The sequence below is a fragment of the Penaeus chinensis genome, chromosome 5 (genome assembly GCF_019202785.1).
Source record: "Penaeus chinensis breed Huanghai No. 1 chromosome 5, ASM1920278v2, whole genome shotgun sequence".
NCBI classification, from domain to species: domain Eukaryota; kingdom Metazoa; phylum Arthropoda; class Malacostraca; order Decapoda; family Penaeidae; genus Penaeus; species Penaeus chinensis.
Genome location: NC_061823.1, coordinates 32573270 through 32580769, shown reverse-complemented (window position 1 = coordinate 32580769; position 7500 = coordinate 32573270).

The window sequence follows — 7500 nt, the reverse complement described above, 5'->3', positions numbered from 1 at the left end:
GAGAGACAGAGAAAGAGAGAGAAAGAGAAAGAGAGAGAAAGAGAAAGAGAGAGAAAGAGAAAGAGAGAGAAAGAGAAAGAGAGATAAAGAGAAAGAGAGAAAGAGAAAGGAGAGAGAAAGAGAAAGAGAGAGACAAATAAAGAGAGAGAAAGAGAAAGAGAGAGAGAAAGAGAGAGAGAGACAAAGAAAGAGAGAGAAAGAGAAAGAGAGAGAAAGAGAAAGAGAGAGAAAGAGAAAGAGAGAGAAAGAGAAAGAGAGAGAAAGAGAAAGAGAGAGAAAGAGAAAGAGAGAGAAAGAGAAAGAGAGAGAAAGAGAAAGAGAGAGAAAGAGAAAGAGAGAGAAAGAGAAAGAGAGAGAAAGAGAAAGAGAGAGAAAGAGAAAGAGAGAAAGAGAAGAGAGAGAAAGAGAAAGAGAGAGAACGAGAAGAGAGAGAAAGAGAAAGAGAGAGAAAGAGAAAGAGAGAGAAAGAGAAAGAGAGAGAAAGAGAGAGAGAGAGAAAGAGAAAGAGAGAGAAAGAGAAAGAGAGAGAAAGAGAAAGAGAGAGAAAGAGAAAGAGAGAGAAAGAGAAAGAGAGAGAAAGAGAAAGAGAGAGAAAGAGAAAGAGAGAGAAAGAGAAAGAGAGAGAAAGAGAAAGAGAGAGAAAGAGAAAGAGAGAGAAAGAGAAAGAGAGAGACAAATAAAGAGAGAGAAAGAGAAAGAGAGAGAGAAAGAGAGAGAGAGACAAAGAAAGAGAGAGAAAGAGAAAGAGAGAGAAAGAGAAAGAGAGAGAAAGAGAAAGAGAGAGAAAGAGAAAAAGAGAGAGAAAGAGAAAGAGAGAGAAAGAGAAAGAGAGAGAAAGAGAAAGAGAGAGAAAGAGAAAGAGAGAGAAAGAGAAAGAGAGAGAAAGAGAAAGAGAGATAAAGAGAAAGAGAGAAAAAGAAAGAGAGAGAAAGAGAAAGAGAGAGACAAATAAAGAGAGAGAAAGAGAGAGAGAGACAAAGAAAGAGAGAGAAAGAGAAAGAGAGAGAAAGAGAAAGAGAGAGAAAGAGAAAGAGAGAGAAAGAGAAAGAGAGAGAAAGAGAAAGAGAGAGAAAGAGAAAGAGAGAGAAAGAGAAAGAGAGAGAAAGATAAAGAGAGAGAAAGAGAAAGAGAGAAAGAGAAAGAGAGAGAAAGAGAAAGAGAGAAAAAGAGAAAGAGAGAGAAAGAGAAAGAGAGAGAAAGAGAAAGAGAGAGAAAGAGAAAGAGAGAGAAAGAGAAAGAGAAAGAGAGAGAAAGAGAAAGAGAGAGACAAAGAAAGAGAGAGAAAGAGAAAGAGAGAGAAAGAGAAAGAGAGAGAAAGAGAAAGTGAGAGACAGAGAAAGAGAGAGAAAGAGAAAGTGAGAGAAAGAGAAAGAGAGAGAAAGAGAAAGAGAGAGATAGAGAAAGAGAGAGATAGAGAAAGAGAAAGAGAGAGAAAGAGAAAGAGATTGAAAGAGAAAGAGAGAGAAAGAGAAAGAGAGAGAAAGAGAAAGAGAGATAAAGAGAAAGAGAGAGAAAGAGAAAGAGAGAGACAGAGAAAGAGAGAGAAAGAGAAAGAGAGAGAAAGAGAAAGAGACAGAGACAGAGACAGAGAGAGAGAGAGAAAGAGAAAGAGAGAGGAAGGGTGAAGGGAAAAGGAAGAAGGCGTCGGGGCAACACGTGACAATTGGATTAGCAACAAGGCCCCCAAACCCCATGTAGTGTGCGTGGGGGGGGGGGGGGGGGGTAGGAGGGAGAGGAGAATGGGGGAGAAGGGGGTTAAAGGGGTAAGGGAATGGGGGGAGAAGGGAGGAGGAGGGGTAAGGGAATGGGGGGAGAAGGGAGGAGGAGGGGGAGGGGAATGGGGGGGAGAGAGGAGGAGGGGGAGGAGAATGGGGGAGAAGGAGGAGAAGGGGAAGGAGAACGGGGGGAAGGGAGGAGAAGGGGGTAAGGGAATGGGGGGAGAAGGGAGGAGGAGGGAGAGGAGAACGGGGGGAAGGGAGGAGGAGGAAGAGGAGAATGGGGGGGAGAAGGGAGGAGGAAGGGGAGGGGAATGGGGGAGAAGGGAAGAGGAGGGGGAGGGGAATGGGGGAAAAGGGGAGGAGGAGTAGGAGAATGGGGGGGAAGGGCGGAGGAGGAAGAGGGGGGGGGGGGGCGACGCTCGTATAGGCCAAGGAATCTGATTCGTAATTTGATTTCGCCGCTTCTCGCAAACCCGCTCACATCCGCGCGAACGTCGAGAGGATAACAACGGAGTGTGTGGTAAGAGAAAGAGAGTGTGGGAAATGAAGAGAGAAAATGAGAGAGAGAGAGAGAGAGAGAGAGAGAGAGAGAGAGAGAGAGAGAGGGAGGGAGGGAGGGAGGGAGGGAGGGAGGGAGGGAGAGAGAGAGAGAGAGAGAGAGAGAGAGAGAGAGAGAGAGAGAGAGAGAGAGAGAGAGAGAGAGAGAGAGAGAGAGAGAGAGGGAGGGAGGGAGGGAGGGAGGGACGGAGGGAGGGAGAGAGAGAGAGAGAGAGAGAGAGAGAGAGAGAGAATGAGAGAGAGAGAGAGAGAGAGAGAGAGAGAGAGAGAGAGAGAGAGAGAGAGAGAGAGAGAGAGAAATGGGAAAACAAAACACAGTGGAAGACATATGAAAAGAATATAAGGGAGAAAAAAAAGTAAGAGATAAATAGAGGGAAAGAGAAAGAACTAAGAAAAAAGAGAGAGAAGAAAGCAGACACCACACCTAGACCACATAAATATCAACTAAAATCAAGTTTGTTAACGAAGTCTAACGCGACTGTCAAATCTGCATTGAAGGCCTTCCATCACTATTGGGGAAAAACTCGACGGGATTCCAACTGAGACTTTCGACGTACTGTGCAGAGTTCCAAAGACAACTAAAACACAGAATAGAAGAGCTAACTTCAAATGACAACACCGATTTATACTCAAATCCATGGGTACAAGTAACCTGTAAGCACTTAGCTCAGCTGAACATACCCATAACTAAGACCCTACGTGGACGCTCTGTACCACCGTGGAAAATGTCGGACCTGAGTGTATATTATACGACTGCCCCCAAAAAAGACAGTGTATCCCCTGCTATACTTATGCAGTATGCACTTGCAATTATAAATAAGCATCTAGAAACTCTGTCCAATGCATATGAATGCTACACTGACGGATCCTTGCAGTCTGGGAGCAGAGCAGGTTGCGCTTTTGTTGTATATAAAAACAATATTTTGCAGCACCAGGATTGTAGGAGGATTCATGACTAGGCTAGCACTACGCAAACTGAGTGGGCAGGAATACTCATGGCCACCGAATTTCTATTGAATCAAGGCTCAGGGGTCATTTTCTGCGATTCACAGAGTGCTCTCCAGGCTCTGAACACTCTAGACAAAGGTGCGGGAAATATTGCAAATAACATCAGGATAAACGTGTATCGTGCAAAAGAACGAGGCCATAATATACGTTTTGTGTGGATTCCATCGCATGTTGGAATCCCTAGACATGATCATGCTGACCGCCTAGCAAAGTCAGCATGTGACAAACAGAGTGTGGATATAGATCTTGAGATACCTCTTTCTAGGATTTTATACATCATTAAAGCTTCCTTCAGAGAGGGCTTGGCTGAGTTGATTAATTCTCAACGCCCTGAAAGCTGTAGCATAAAGCATTATGACCGGTTTAGGCAAGATTCATTCACCTATGATTTACATAAAACAAGAACAAGACAGTGTTATGTTCTGACTGCAAGAATCAGGCTTGGATATAGATTGTATTGACAGGTCAGTACAGTTTGTAATGTCGAAGAAACTAAGTGTAAACTGTATAATAAAGAATATAAACGAACACTTGTACATTATATCTCAGAGTGCCATGTGTTACAGCCTTCCAAACCATCTAGCATGAGGTACCGGGAACTATGTAACTACTTCATATCATCTGATGTCTTAGAAGATATACTTATGTTGTATCCTGAATTTGGAATGTAGTATCACATAACCGCATATCAAATGTATTAATGCTTTTCCACGCGCAAGCTAGATAAAGGACAGTGCAATTGTTCCTTTCCTTAAACTGATAAAGTACTCATAACAATGTTATAGGCTAAAATTCAAATGTAATACCACTATGTAATGTTATGACCATGCATTTAAAGTACCACAGCTTGCCCACGCCTGTGCAGTTAGCCAGGGTGGTAAATAAAGGACTAAACTAAACTTACAGACCCTCCCCTAACTACTGTTCCTCTTGGGGTATTCAAAACAATACGGTGTTTCTACAGTTACTATAAACATTTCAGGGCCTTAGATTAAAATATGAACACTATTTGATGTATGTTTAATAACAAGTTGAAAAGGATGTAGTATATGTGAATGTGTATGCATGTTCTTGGGTATAGGTTCAAGTGATGGGCTATGACCCACAGATATTTTATTTTCAAGTCCTGAATTCTTTTAGGAGGTGTTCATTATGTGTATATTACACAGTTGGATATCTGTTGTGTTACAAAATATGGACAAAATAGAGAGAGAGAGAGAGAGAGAGAGAGAGAGAGAGAGAGAGAGAGAGAGAGAGAGAGAGAGAGAGAGAGAGAGAGAGAGAGGGAGAGAGAGAGAGTTGGTGTGGATCCTCACCCGCTTAAAATATCCTTAAGCGTGTTCACATTCACTTTGGCCTATAACACTTATGAAAATGTTTCTTGATGGTATCTCACAATATATCATTCAACCAAGGAAACTCTGCATGACATTGCTGGAGACACATTTCCAATTCTCGATGCCTGAAAATTTAACGAAGTAGATGCAATGACAAACAGTTATATGTGTTTTTTCATGTAGTTCAGTAGGCTCAAAACTGATATGCAAATCTAAAAGTAACGAATTAAATCATAAAATTACAATTATAAAAGTAAGAGAGTGAAAAGGGGAAGAAAAAAATGAATTACAAACGATACATTGTACGAAAGGTGTTCTGCAGCACTCAGTCCAAAGAAATTAAATGCTGAGTAGACAGTTTTGAAAACCCTAAATCTAGCCCTGCATAATTATTTATAGTATTATATTCTATAATTCATGTACAATAGAAACTTGTCACTCTTTAGGAACTGACTGTTTTGGTCTAACTTATGTAAGCATGTCCCATATCTACCATTTAAAGTAATCAGAGATGTAATTATCACGAAGGAAAAGCAATTAGGATTTTCTAAAGTACATCCTCTCCTACGATAGAATTCACCACATTCTTGAAAAAAAAAAATCTTACAAAACAATAATACAAATAAACTTGAAGTACAGAAGGGTGACTCCATAGCTTCCATTAGTTCCATAACCTAGTAAACTATTATTGATCTAATGGTAAACTACCATATCAGTAGGTTCCTCCATCCAGCGTAGATCCAGCTCACTCAATCTGAGATTCATGGGGAATTTGCCTTTCAGATTGAATGCTCTTTTGCAGACTCTTTTGATGTTACTAAAATATGTGAATTGGAGATAAAAATAAATAAAGAAAGAAAAAAAATGTCTTCCATAGAGGTTTAAAATCTTTTTTTTTAAATTTAGATTGTATGATTCACCAATCTTAAAGGATTAGGTAATTTTAGACCCAAACCAAAAATTTTAAGTTGAAAGTAAGGAAAAACATGGGTTTAAATTTTCCCCCAAAACTTAGTTGGGAAAACAAAAAGGGAAATTTCCCAAATGGAATCATGGCTCCCCCTCTAGGCCCCTAAGAATGAAAAAAGTCCCCTTTGGGGAAAATTGGGAAACAAAAAAGCTTTTGGCTCTTTGCTTACCCCTTTGGGGTTGGAAAAATTTTCTTTGGGGGTTTTTATTTATGAATTTTTAAGTTCCCCCCCCGTATTAAGTTTATTCTTTGACTTGAAAATGAATTTTTTAAAAATTTTTATATTTTATTTTATAAAAATTAAAAAATAAAAATTTTATTTTTATATAATATATATAAAAAAGAAAAAGAAGAGGGGAGTGAGATGAGGGGAAAACCAAGCGTTTTTATTTAAAATACAAAAGTTTTTCTTTGCCCCTTTTTTCGCACCCCTTTTTTTTTCCTCCCGTACGTTGGGCCATCAGCGTCTCTCTTTCGCCCTCCCTTTACTTTCCTTTCCCCTACCCTTTTCTCTTTTTCTTCCCCCTCTCTCTTTTCTCTCCTCTCTTTTCTCTCTCTCTCTCTCCCCTCTTTTTCTCTCTCTCTCTTCCGTCTTATCTCCCAAACTTTCTTCACGTTCTCTTGTCCCCCTTTGTTCCCAAGAGGGGAATGACAGTCAAAAAAGGGGGAAAATTTTTTGAAATTTTGAAAAAAATTTTAAATAAAAATTTATTTTTTATGAAAACCCCCCTCCCGCGCTTTGGTGATTTTGAGAGAGAGGGGGGAGATAGTTTAGGAAAAGGGGGAGAAAAGAGAAGAGATTGGGGGAAGCGAGAGAGGGGAGGAGAGAGAAGGGGAGGAAGGGAGAGAGGGAGGGAGAGAGGGGGAGAGGGAGGAGGAGAGAGGAAGGAGAAGAGAGCGGTGAGAGAGAGGGGGAGGGGAGAGATGAGGAGAGAGAGAGGAGAGAGGGGGGGGGGGGAGGGAGGGAAGAGAGAGAGAGAGGAGGGAAAGAGGAAGGGGGGAGGGGAAAAAAAAGGGGAGGAAAAGAGAGAGAGAGGGGAGGGAGAGAGGGGGGGAGAGGAGAGAAGAAAGAGGAGGAAAGAGAAAGAAGAGAGGAGGAGGGAGAGGGGAAGAGAAAAAGGAAAAGGGGGGAGAGGGGAAGAGGGGAAGAGGAGGAGAGGAGATTTAGAGAGAGAGAGAGAAAAAGGGGGGGGGGGAGGGGGGGGGGGGGGGGGAAGAGGGGAGAGAGAGAGGGAAAGCAGGGGGGAAGGGGAGGGGGAGGAAAAGGAGAGAGAAAAGAAGAGAGATTTGAAAGAGAGAGAGAAGGGGAGAGATGAGAGAGGGAAAAGAGAGAGATAAAGGGGAAGGGAGAGAGAAGAGAAAAAAAGTTTTAGAGGGGGAGGAAGAGAAGACAGACAGACAGGGGCAGAAAAAGGTAGGAAAAGGGAGACGGAAAAAAACAAACACACAGACAGAAAAGGGAAAAAGAGGGGAAAGGAAAAATTTAGAAGAGAGAAGAGAGAGAAAGAGGGGGAAAGGTAAACCCAGTTTTTTTAAAGGGGGGGTTAAAAAAGAATTAAAAAAGGAGAAGGAATGGTTTTAAAAATCTCGGAGGGTGGAGCCCAGGCAATGAGGGGGGGGGTGTGGGGGGGGGGGGAAGGAGGGAGAAAAGGGGAAAATTTTTTTTTTTTTTTTTTTTTTTTTTTTTCTTTTTGTTTTTTTTTTATATTTTATTTTTTTTTTTTTTTTTTTTTTTTTTTTTTTTTTTTTTTTTTTTTTTTTTTTTTTTTTTTTTTTTTTTTTCCCCCCCCCCCCCCCCCCCCCCCCCCCCCCCCCCCCCCCCCCCCCCCCCCCCCCCCCCCCCCCCCCCCCCCCCCCCCCCCCCCCCCCCCCCCCCCCCCCCCCCCCCCCCCCCCCCCCCCCCCCCCCC